The following is a 13666-nucleotide window of genomic DNA, read 5'->3' as shown; positions in this document are numbered from 1 at the left end:
GAGAGTTTATAATGTCTTCATAATCGGTAGTTCCTGGTGGTGTATAAGTGCTTGATGCAGTGATACGTAACCAGTTGTGTAATGTACATGCACATAAGACGATCTTTATCGTAGTTTCCTCTTTAACTTGAATTGGCTTTCCCAAAACACGAAAACGAGATGCTAGAATGCCAAACCCATTCTCCACAATCCTTCTTGCTCTGCTCAATCTATAATTAAAAATCTTTTCTGCGGTAGTCAATGTATTTTTGTAGGGCTTTAGTAAATACGGCTTTAAAGGGAAAGCATCATCTCCAACTAGAATACCATTTTCAGGCAACAATAAATTGTTTTCTAGATAAGGATACAAAGAGCAGTTTTGGAATACCCCACCATCTGCATTACGACCGTATGAGCCTATATCTATATATCTGAAAGTATAATCGTGATCCACGACGGCCATGAGCACTATACTATTTGATCCTTTGTAGTTATAATATTCACTGCCACAATTTGGTGGTGCTTGAATTGTTATGTGTTTTCCATCAATAGCTCCACAACAATTCGGGAAATTCCACCTCGAAGCGAATCCTACTTCTATATCTTGCCATTCTTCCGCATTCGGTATCTGAAAAATAAAACAGTAATGTTAATTTCAGGAACTACATCATGCATCAACGTCAGAAAGCAACGTTGCATCAACGTCAGGAAACGAGGCCACGCATAACGAGGACCATGATGCTAGTGACAATAGCAACAACGCCGTTCATACAAAAGTGGTGAAGCCACCCAAAACTCCAAAATTAAAGACGAAATTATCATCAGAACGGTCTGAAATTCAAGCAGCCGTGAATGAACTCAAAGAACTAAATAACAGTTTAGGAAACGTATCTGCCCCGGTTCCAAGAGAATTAGAAGATGAGTGTGATGTTATTGGAAGACATGTAGCAATTCAGATTAAACAGTTACCTTCGATTGATAGAATTGATGCGACAGATGAAATACAGGCGATACTCTCTAGATACCGTAAGAGCGCCCTCTGTGCTAGAATTGTGTATTCACCTTCTAATTACAGTTCTGAATGTACGTCATCACTGTTGGAAAGTCTATATACGGCTTTATATCCATGGACAATACATGTTAATATTATCACTGAAAGTTCTCTATGCTTTCTCTCTCTCTTTGGTTTCGCCCTCCAATCATGTCGGACGCTCTCTGTATCTCTTTAATATAATTATTATCAGTTTAAATATAATTTGAGACTCGTTAATGAAGTGTTTATTTCGAATAACCCGTGCATCCATCGCAAGCTCAATTCCACGCTCTGCTCATCAAATTAACAATCACCACAGCCTGTTGTAAATTATCAACTTGTTGGACCTACAATATCTGCACTCTCTACACAGCTGGAACAATCTTCAAATTCAAATTCAAATTCAATGATTTATTCAATAAAATGTAGGTACAATATGTTGGAATAATGTCTGATGAGCCTTATACATTTTATCACTATAACTGGTGTTTGAATATTATCTTAAATTCAATTAAATTAAATACAAATAAAGTCAAGACTAAAATATTAAGTAAAGAAAGACATACATAGACTTTACACAAGCAAAGTATAAAATAATAGTTAAATAAAGATCAAAAAATGTCAACATTATAAAAACCATAAAAAACATATCAATTATTATTAACAACTCAAAATATGCTTGTCTGTTAGGTAGTGCTTAATGTCATAATATATTTTGTTTTTTACACATATTTTAAAAATAATTAGACAAACAAAATAAAAATAAAAACTAGAGATATCGAAAAATCATAGGTGCTATTATTTATAAGGATTCAAGTATTCCTTAATCGAATAGAAGCATTTCTCTAATAGCCACTTATTTAAAAATGATTTTAATGTAGTTAATGGCATAACTTTGACGTGGGAAGGAAGCTGATTAAATATGCTTATTGCCATGCAATACGAATTATTTTGGAATAAGCATAATTTTATATCAGGGTATATCAATCTGTCTTTGTGTCTCGTTGCTTTTCCAAGTGCATCTCCATGTCTGGTGAAGAGATCAGGGTTATTTTTTACAAATATGCACATTTCTTTTATATGTATACATACAAGGTAGAGGGAGTATATTAAGGGATTTAAAAAGAGGTTTGAAACTATCCAAATAGTGAGCTCCGCATATTGCCCGTATACATTTTTTTTGTACTTTGAATGCTCTGTCTATGTCAACTGAGTTACTCCAAATTATCAGACCGTAATTAAGTACAGATGATACGTAACCGTGATACGCACTCAAAACAGCGTCTCTAGTGGCTATCTTCCTTAATTTTTTTAAAGCGAACACAAACTTATTGATTCTACTACATACAATGTCAATGTGATTTTTCCAGTTCCATATGACACTGTTATTGTAATGAATATGAAGAGGAATATCTTTAGCTTGAACGCTTTTGAATGCCACAATTTTTGTTTTATCTACATTAAGTTTTAAATTATTTTTATCTAGCCAGTCTATGATCTGATTGATAGTTAGGTTGATGTCTGAATTAAATGTTTTTTCGTTAGTACATTTGATTAAAACAGTGGTATCGTCAGCGAATAGGATGGTGTGGTGTTGTGTTACCTCAGGAAGATCGTTTATATATAGTAAGAATAAAATTGGTCCTAAAATGCTTCCCTGAGGTACACCGGTTTTGTTATGCTTAAATGTGGATTGGTACGTACGTTTTACGCCGTCTACAACTTTTGTTATCTGTGTGCACTGCACTCTTTCCGTCAAATAGCTTTTAAACCAGTCTTGTGCAATTCCACGAACTCCATATCGTTCGAGCTTCGATAGAAGTATATCATGGCACACAAAGTCAAACGCTTTGCTCATGTCAAAGAAAATTGCTACTATGGGAATACGTTGGTTAATGCTTTCAGTTATCAATTTAATTAAATTAAAACAAGCTTTCGTAGTTGAACTATTTTTCCGAAATCCAAATTGCTGTTCTTTTAGAATATTAGTTTTAGTTATAAAGTTATTTAGCCTAGTGTACATAGCCTTCTCGAATATCTTCGAAAATATAGTTATTAAGGTAATGGGTCTATAGTTAGACATTTCAGTTTTGTCGCCTTTCTTAAATATAGGATTGACAACTGATATCTTTAACTGTTGCGGAAACGTACCACATTCAAAAGATAAGTTGATTAAATGACTTAGTGGGTGACAGATATGCACCGCTACTTCTTTAACAATATCAGTTCTTATGTTATCATAACCTACAGATTTTGAATTGTTGAGTGACATGATTAGTTTATATACCTCAAATGGATTGGTTGGCGAGACAAATAGGCTCACGCTTTTGTGATCAATCAGGTTATAAGATTTATTTTTAGTTATGTGTTGTGTTTTATTCGTAATTTCTATGAAGTATTTGTTAAATTCTTCAGCAATTTTTTGTGAATCAGTAATTTTTTCATTATCTTTTTTAATATATTCAATGTTAGGTTTCTCGATGATATTAGTAGTTGTATTTTTTATAACCATCCATGTTGATTTGCATTTATTACGTCCACGAGAGATCAATGTTGCGTTTTGGATTTTCTGTGATGTATTTATGCATTTCTTCAAAAGTTTGTTATACCCAAAGTATCGTTTTTTATTTAGCGCTTTATCACTTGCTGATTTTATATATTTCAGATAAAGTCGTCTCTTTGTTACGCTTGATCTTTTTAGGCCTTTGGTTAACCAAAACAGTTTTGTTTTTTTACTTATATATTTGATACGTATTGGAGGGAAGCATAAATTATAGCAATTAATGAATGTTCGCTATCACCACAGCCTGTAGGGTTCGCAGCCGGAGCTCCAGTAAATCCTTCACCAACAATGTCTGTAAACTATCAACCTGTTCAACCTACAATATCTGCACTCTAGACGCCACTGCAGGATCAATCTTCACAATCTATACTCCATAATAATGATGTACTTGCTTTAGCAATATCAATCTCTAAAGTAACGAAATAAATAAATTATTACTATGTAAATTTCACGTTTAATATGTGCATAAACTTTAACAAATCCGTTGTGAATTTGATTATGAATAATAAAAATGACTTACTTTGATATAATCTTTTAGACTTTCATTGATAGCAGCACACACTTCTGGTATTATTTTAATTATGGATGCTTTTGAAACTCTGAAAAATACCGACAACAGTCTATACGATATCCCTGAAGAAAGGTATACTAGGGTTATTTTAACTTAAATTTCAGGTATCGCATCCCTCATCAGTGTATCATCACGTTGAATTTTTGGAGCAATAAAATTTAAAAGTATTTCCACTTGTTCAGGTGTCACTCTCATAACCGCTTTATATTCTCGGGGATCTTCATCATATAGCTCTTTAAATATTGTATGCGTTGCTCCTTTTCTTTGCAGCCAATTCCTGACCCAAATACGTCTTTTCTTCTTCTTTTTTTGTATAGCTTTTTCAATTCTAAGTATTTCAACACAAAGTATTTTCGTGACCGCTTTTATTGTGGTATGTACTGTGATTAAACGTGTATTTTGCAACAACATTGCACGAGACATGATACAGACGAAGTATGCGAGTACACTGATGCAGTAGCTGTCTTGTGCGACGCCAGCAGTTTGCATAGTGTGACCGAGCGAGGCAAGTCGAGCTACTGTCATACGAGTACATAGACACAGTAGCTGTCTACTGTCACATCAGCTCCTCGCACTGTGTAACCTATCTAGAAGTGTCAGTAACTGACGTTTCACATGTCACTTCTACCGCTTTTTTGGTTCGATTGATGACTCATGCATATTTGGTATTAATTCTATACCTAACTTTAATTAACTGTGTGAATTTCATCGACATGTAACAAGTTCTCACAAGTGTAAAGCTAAATATAATATATACTATGAAACCTCAGCGGTGTTTGTTATTGGACCTCTATTTGGGTCCACCGCCAAAGTTTTAATAAAAGAACACAAGCTAGAATACAAGTAGCGCCAGCGCGTACTATTTTAGTTTAGTAAGGATTCTGTCGTCGTTCGTCTTCTCGTTACCGTTAGAGAGTATAGTTCGTTCACAGTTATTTTACCTCTGGCTGTAAGATTGGCTAATTCGGAAATGTCTGCTTGTCTGTCTGTTACCTTTACATGGCTTAACTGCTGAACCAATCTTAACGAAAATTGACAAATAGATTGCTTTGAACTTGGAAATGGACACAGGCAGACTTACACATACTTTTATCTCTGAACATCATAGAGTTCCCACAAGATGTTGAAAAATCCAAACTTTGCAGTTGTAGGCATCAGCTAGTATAGATAATATTCTCACTTATACTCTTTTAAGGGTGGAGTTCGCCGACTTTTAAAACGGCTGATTATTAGAAAACCGGCTGATTAAGTGATTTTTACTGTTCACCAGCACCTAACCGAGGTTTGCAGCCCTAAAACGGCCGTTTTACCTAACCGAGCTCGGAAGGGTCGTTTAACCGGGGTTCCCACATTTTTACATCTGTTGTGCCTTTGTGTGCAGATCAATTTAGATTATTTTGATTTGTCTTTGCGTTGTTCATTTCAGGAGCGTACAACAAGTGTTTAATGTAATGATTGGAAATAATTACTTATCTTACTTTCCACTATATTTTGAAATTTTAAAACCAACTCCGAACTGATGCGCTTGTCGTCACTTGAAAAATCACTTGTACACATTTTTGGCCCTCCATTTTAATATTGAAATTATTTTAAACACTAGAATCTCTTAAAATCATCTTTAAATGCACGCACAAATAATTACGGCAACACGACAGCAAAAAATCAACAGTCCAACACGTGCAGGACACATGATCACGACTGTGACGTTCGGGGCCCCGAAGTTGTAAATTTGGGACGGTTACTACCTGGCAAAATTTAGAACAATAGTGTAGTTTATCTTCCCCATAGTGTCGTTGTACTTTTCCAGTTGAAAGTATTTTATTTTATGCTCCTAAATATAGGCGTCACAGTTTGTTGTGTAGAATAGTAAAGACAATGTGTCTTCGCTAACGCGTTGCGTTTTAGCGTTTGTTCGTAGCAGCAGCGTAGCTGAGAACAGATGGTGTTCCGCCGATTTAGTAACCATGCTACACTTTTACGTGATGAACAATAAATATTAAAACGGTTGTTTAAACGACGGTTCCGAAAAAACCAGCTGATTTAGCAACCGTTGTTTATGTAGCTTTCGGCGAACTCCAGCCTAAAAGTGACTTTTTTTCTGTTTCTTACAGATTTATTCACAAAGAAGAAATATGGTAAAGAAAAAATCCACCAGCCTGTCTTCAAAGGTACATTAATAGTTAAATTACAATATCACACTTCACACTAATATTATAAAGGCGAAAGTTTGTATGTGTGTTTGTGTGTGTGTGTATGTTTGTTACTCCTTCACTCAAAAACCACTGGACGGATTTGGCTGAAATTCAGAATGAAGATAGATAATATCTTGGATTAGCACATGGGCTACTTTTTATCCCGGAAAATCAAAGAGTTCCCACGGGATTTCGAAAAACCTAAATCCACGCGGACGAAGTCGCGGGCGTCAGCTAGTTAATAATATATTTTCTCTTACTAATACATCATCATCATCATCACCATGATCAACCCATAGCCAGCTAACTACAGAGCACGGGTCTGCTCTCAATTTGAGAAGGTTATGGCCAAAATCCACCACGCTGGCCAAGTGCAGATTGGCAGACTTCATATACATTTGAGAACATTATGGAGAAATCTTAGGCATGCAGGTTTCCTCACGATGTTTTCCTTAACCGTTAAAACGAGTGATATTTAATTTGTTACAATGCACATATCTCTGAAAGTTATAGGTGCATGCCCAGAATCGAATCCCCAACCTCTGATTAAGAGTCATCATAACCACTAGGCTGTGACAGCTTGGATACATATTGTGCATTAATTAATATTTATTCAATTTACAGGTTCTGTAAAACGTGGACTACCACAATGCAAAGAAATATCTTTCCTTAAGGAAAAAATTAAGAAAATGCAAAAAACCAAAGATAACTATGCAACAAAATTGAAGAAAGCACTTAAATTAACAGAAAATTCTACATTTTTAAAAGTTACGAGTAATTTTACAACTGCTGCCATGGTGTTTTTCATGATGCAGATTAATCTTGCTAATAAAGGAAAATTTGGAAGAAGATACACCAAAGAAGAAAAAATATTGTCATTAGCATTTTATAAAATGGGACCAAGAGCATACAGATGGTTTAGAACCTTTTTAGTTTTACCTGCTCCTGTAACTTTAAGTCGCATGATTTCTAGTGCAAACTTGAAACCAGGCATAAATGAAAGCATATTTTCCCATTTAAAAAAACGAGCTTCAAAAATGTCAGAAACAGAAAAATTATGTGTGTTACTTTTTGATGAGATGGCACTCACACCTCATTTCGATTATAATAGAAAAAAAGATTTAATTAGAGGTTATGTAGATAATGGAATAAAAGCAGCAAACAAAATCGCGGACCATGCATTAGTTTTCATGATAAGAGGTATCCAAAAAAATTATAAGCAGCCACTGGCTTACACGTTTTGCAGCGGAAGCACATCTAAACTAGAATTAAAAAATCAAATCAAAGCTATTATAAGCAAAGTGCAATCTACTGGATTAAAAGTTGTAGCAACCATTTGTGATCAGGGATCCTCAAATGTTAGTGCCATCAAAGAACTTGTGAATGAAACAAAAAGTTTATATTTAAAAAATAACAGAGAACTAAAACAAAACATTTTTATAATCAATGATCAAGAAATTGTCCCTCTTTTTGATGTTCCACACATGCTCAAAGGTATCAGGAATAATATGCTGACTAAAAATGTTTTATATAAAATAAATAATACTCTATGTACTGGGAAATGGGATCACATTATAAGATTATATGAAGAAAATCCGGAATACAAAGGGTTGAAATTTTTGCCAAAACTTACAGATAACCATGTCATACCTGCTAAAATAAAAAAAATGAAGGTGAAATGTGCGACTCAGGTGTTTAGCGCATCTGTTGCCAAGTGTATGGGATATTTTGCAGGTGAGGAATGGTTAACTTCTTTTTGAACCATTCAACTAATTTGTTTAAAATTATGATTAATAACTGTTTATAATAATAGAGATTGATTGTATAGAACTTTACGTATAGCAAATTGCCTTTGCTTGCCTTCACTGCTCTATCTGTATGCGCCATAATAGAAACAAGTTTCATAGCCGGTGTCCCAGATATATTTCATTATTAGAATATTAATATTTGCAACATTTTACATAGATATTTTTATTTACTTTGTTACAGATAAAAAAATAATACCTGAAGAGAGTAGGGAAACTGCGGACTTAATTAAGTTTTTTGATGAACTTTTCGACTCGATGAATGGAAGTTTTGGAAACTCAGTAAAAAAGCCAGGGAAACTATTGCTTGGGCCCGTGACTCATTCATCCAGTCATCAAGAAACTTGGACAAAAGCAAAAGAAGTCTTGAAATCAATGAAATTTGTAGATAGGAATGGGAAAAGTTGCAGTGTCCCATCTATAAATAATTGGATCTGGACAATCGAAAATGTTATTTATTTGAAAGAGAAGTTGCTCAAGGATCACTGTTTGAGGGCCTTTTGGATGAGGCATTTCAATCAAGATCCTTTGGAGAACTTTTTTGGCTCTATTCGAAGCCACGGCGTACGAAATATAAATCCAACGTGTGCTGGCTTCGAAATTGCCTTTGCTGCTGTGCTGATTAATAATCTATCCAGCCACTCCAAAGGGTCCAATTGTGAAGCAGATTCTGCCAAAAATATGTTGTTCAACTCCTTAAAAAAAATCTTTTTTAGAGCCAAGGTAACCTCAAACAGTGATCCAGTTGAAAAGACAATGCCCATTCAAGTATGAACAAATGTACTGTCTTCAAGATTTTTGTATCACCATCAAATCAAGTTCTATCTGTTCAATGACATCATCAGAATATTTGTAGAAAAAATTAGTGAAAACGGTTTCTGCATTTCCGAAATATTAACCATAAAAAATTACAATATTTTGAGGTTAGGTTAGGTTAGAAAAGTAGGAACTCTACATGTTCTGTAGTAATAATTAGTATGAATGATTGGATAGTAATTAGGAAATAATATATCACCCGTATTGGATACAGGAAGTGGCAATTTGCAGGGCACATAGTTCGAAAAAACGATAGGCGTTTGGGTCCCAAAAGTCTTGGCATCACTACCTCGTAGCAGAAAGCGCAGCGTTGAAAGACCCCGCACTAGGTGGAAAGACAACGAGTCGCAAGAAGCCGCTGGATTCAGGCGGCACAAGGCCGTGGTCTGTGGAAGTCCCTACAAGAGACCTATGTCCAGACGAGGACGTCTAGCGGTTGATAATGATGATGGTTGGATACCTAGCTTTATGAGACCAGAATATAATACATCTAGTGGGAGGCTTTGGCTGTGGCTAGTTACCACTCTACTGGATAATTCACTCTGCTATGAGCAAAGTCCTATAGCTACTCAACTCGGCGCGTAACATACACAAACCGAAATACAAAACATACTAAATAGAATCTAAACAAACAAAAAATATGGCGTCTATATATCGCTAGGCGTCTCAAACATAGACAGTATAGACTGGGGCTATGTACTCTTGCCGATTAAAATAAATCGATTCGACTTTCATCGACTAATTTTCTTCGAATTATGTAAGTACCTACATTAAAACGTGTTATTAATTACTCCGCATTTGAGAGGGTTAAAAAATCATAAATGCGGTAAAAATAAAGATAATATTATTTCACAGTAAAAATAGGCTCTAAAAATAATAATAAACAATTCAGAGTAACAAAACTCAAATTAAAAAAATCGATATCGTAGACCTAGATAATCGATATAACAAACAATAATATCATTTTTAAAAATGGACATCCCTTCTCAGTACTTTTGTGACAAATGAATGGCAATCAGTAAATAACTACAATAATTGCTTCTTACCAGGCTGCATGGTCTACGACCTTTGCCTTTCCTGAAGGTGATAAAAATTAAAAGTAAAACTAACTACAATAATGGCTTACATAACAGCCGGAAGTTTAAAAACACTTTTATTTACGAAAAAAATAATCCCAAAACAAATATTCATGAAACTTAGTGAGAAATTATGTTTTTATTTTAGGTTTAATAAATGAATAAAAAATTTAAGGTACAATGCTTCTTGTGAGAGTACTGTCCATGGGCATTCTCCTTTAATATGATGAAATAATAAACGACCATATCTTGATTGGCATACAAAAAAAAAAGGCGGATGATAAAATTTTCGATGTTTTAAAATATGTTACTGGGTATGTAATAAAAAAAGCTAGGACGAATGTGTTCAAAAATTGTAAAGTTTGTATGAATAATCTATACAACAATGACCATAATAATTTTGAATTTATAAAAAGTAAAGAAAGAATTAAAGGCAAACATGTTCTTACATATCCAGCCATAAAAGCTGTAGAGATGTTTTCTAACATTCAGGATGTAGTTACGTATATATTAAAAAAAAAAGTAACATGTATAACATAAAAAATTATATCAAAACATTAATACTTGTCCAGTGCAATTTCGATTTTATAACAATATGTAAACAACATGGTACTCAATTGTCTGATTATATAATAGATGTATCTTGCAACTTATTCCTTTATAGCTGGTGTAAAAATACTAATCGCATTTTAAGTGGCGCGAAGAAGGATTTCAATGAAGATGATTATATCCAAAATTGTGCCTTACAATATTATAATAAAAGAAAAAAATGAATCATTTATATTTTATTTTCTATACCATACTGCTTTGACACATGTTTAACTCTTTCAGCTATGTTAGTTATAACAAGATACAAGTTAATTAATTATTATACATTTAGTATATTAAAATATATTAATATCTTGTAATTTAACTAACAATGAAAGAGTTAAACTTGTGTCAAAATATTCCCTGATTTTTTTAAATACAATGGGCAAGGGGCTATACCTATAGATATTGACAGTGATAGCTATAGGTATATATACGAGAAAATTAGTTCGTACATCAATCGCTTGGAGCGCTGACTTCCATACTACGCCTAATTCTTGGGAGCGATAACTCTATGTACCCTAATATAATCCTACTCTATGGCTGTCACTCACAATAATGCCTAGGTTACACAGTGCGAGCTGGCATGCGAGCTGACCGAGTCAGTTACTGAGGTGCAGCTACTCGCACCGTGTGACCGCATCATATCGGGTATTGTCATGTGCGAGTGGGACAGTTGCTCGCGTCCGAGTTACTTCAACATTTTTTGTTTTTACTCGCTACTCGCCTTCCCCCACCGCGCCACTCGCACGCCGCTCGGTCGTCAACTCGCACGACGATTTTGCGAAATGACAGTAGCTTGTACGCTCGGGTCCACCCCAGGTGCAGTGTTTCTTGTTTCGGCGTCAAAATGGCGGACAGGTGGACATCCGATCAAAACATTTAAGTTTGTGGAGCTATACATGGATCAAACGAACTTATGGAATTGTTTGGATCCTAATTATAAGAACAGAAATTTGCGTAAAGCGTCGTTAGAATACATCCGCTTAGAATGTAATTTACAAAACACCATTGAAGTTACAAAAAAAATCAAAAATTTACGTTTTACGTATAACCAGGAGTTATTGAAAATTGAAAAGAGCAAAAAAAGTGGATCTGGCACTGATGAGATCTATAAAACATCTATCAAATGGTTCGATTCTATGGATTATATTATGAAAATAATTAATCTAAAAGAAAAAAAACATCAAGTAATCTGGTAAGTTTTTTATTTCTAATTACACAATCATATAATTTTGCCAGGTAACTGCTCCCTCGCCATTGAAATAATTTTTATATTTATCGCGCATTTTCTCTGCTATTGCTTTCGATTTATTATTGATTCTCGAGCGACGAATACTCGGTAATTCATTAATTTCGGACCTCCACTGCCCCAGAATGATTTGAGAGTTTATAATGTCTTCATAATCGGTAGTTCCTGGTGGTGTATAAGTGCTTGATGCAGTGATACGTAACCAGTTGTGTAATGTACATGCACATAAGACGATCTTTATCGTAGTTTCCTCTTTAACTTGAATTGGCTTTCCCAAAACACGAAAACGAGATGCTAGAATGCCAAACCCATTCTCCACAATCCTTCTTGCTCTGCTCAATCTATAATTAAAAATCTTTTCTGCGGTAGTCAATGTATTTTTGTAGGGCTTTAGTAAATACGGCTTTAAAGGGAAAGCATCATCTCCAACTAGAATACCATTTTCAAGCAACAATAAATTGTTTTCTAGATAAGGATACAAAGAGCAGTTTTGGAATACCCCACCATCTGCATTTATTTTATTTTATTTTTATTATTCAATTGTAATCAACAGCGTTATACAACATAATTATTATAATAAATCTAAGTTAAACTTAAGGCCACATGAGATTACCTACTTAAAATTAATTGACAAGTATTTTAACAGAGTATACAATAATATAAAGAAAAACAATAAAAACAAAGAGATGTACAAAAATTAAAACTGTGTGTGCGTGTGTGTGTGCGTGTGCGTGTGCGTGTGCGTGTGTGTGTGTGTGTGTGTGTGTGTGTGTGTGCATTACGACCGTATGAGCCTATATCTATATATCTGAAAGTATAATCGTGATCCACGACGGCCATGAGCACTATACTATTTGTTCCTTTGTAGTTATATTCACTGCCACAATTTGGTGGTGCTTGAATTGTTATGTGTTTTCCATCAATAGCTCCACAACAATTCGGGAAATTCCACCTCGAAGCGAATCCTACTTCTATATCTTGCCATTCTTCCACATTCGGTATCTGAAAAATAAAAGAGTAATGTTAATTTCAAGAACTACATCATGCATCAACGTCAGAAAGCAACGTTGCATCAACGTCAGGAAACGAGGCCACGCATAGCGAGGACCATGATGCTAGTGACAATAGCAACAACGCCGTTCATACAAAAGTGGTGAAGCCACCAAAAACTCCAAAATTAAAGACGAAATTATCATCAGAACGGTCTGAAATTCAAGCAGCCGTGAATGAACTCAAAGAACTAAATAACAGTTTAGGAAACGTATCTGCCCCGGTTCCAAGAGAATTAGAAGATGAGTGTGATGTTATTGGAAGACATGTAGCAATTCAGCTTAAACAGTTACCTTCGATTGATAGAATTGATGCGACAGATGAAATACAGGCGATACTCTCTAGATACCGTAAGAGCGCCCTCTGTGCTAGAATTGTGTATTCACCTTCTAATTACAGTTCTGAATGTACGTCATCACTGTTGGAAAGTCTATATACGGCTTTATATCCATGGACAATACATGTTAATATTATCACTGAAAGTTCTCTATGCTTTCTCTCTCTCTTTGGTTTCGCCCTCCAATCATGTCGGACGCTCTCTGTATCTCTTTAATATAATTATTATCAGTTTAAGTAAATATAATTTGAGACTCGTTAATGAAGTGTTTATTTCGAATAACCCGTGCATCCATCGCAAGCTCAATTCCACGCTCTGCTTATCAAATTAACAATCACCACAGCCTGTTGTAAATTATCAACTTGTTGGACCTACAATATCTGCACTCTCTACACAGCTGGAAC

The sequence above is a fragment of the Maniola jurtina genome, chromosome 21, assembly GCF_905333055.1.
Source record: "Maniola jurtina chromosome 21, ilManJurt1.1, whole genome shotgun sequence".
In the NCBI taxonomy this organism is placed as follows: domain Eukaryota; kingdom Metazoa; phylum Arthropoda; class Insecta; order Lepidoptera; family Nymphalidae; genus Maniola; species Maniola jurtina.
This window is presented reverse-complemented; position numbering follows the sequence as displayed.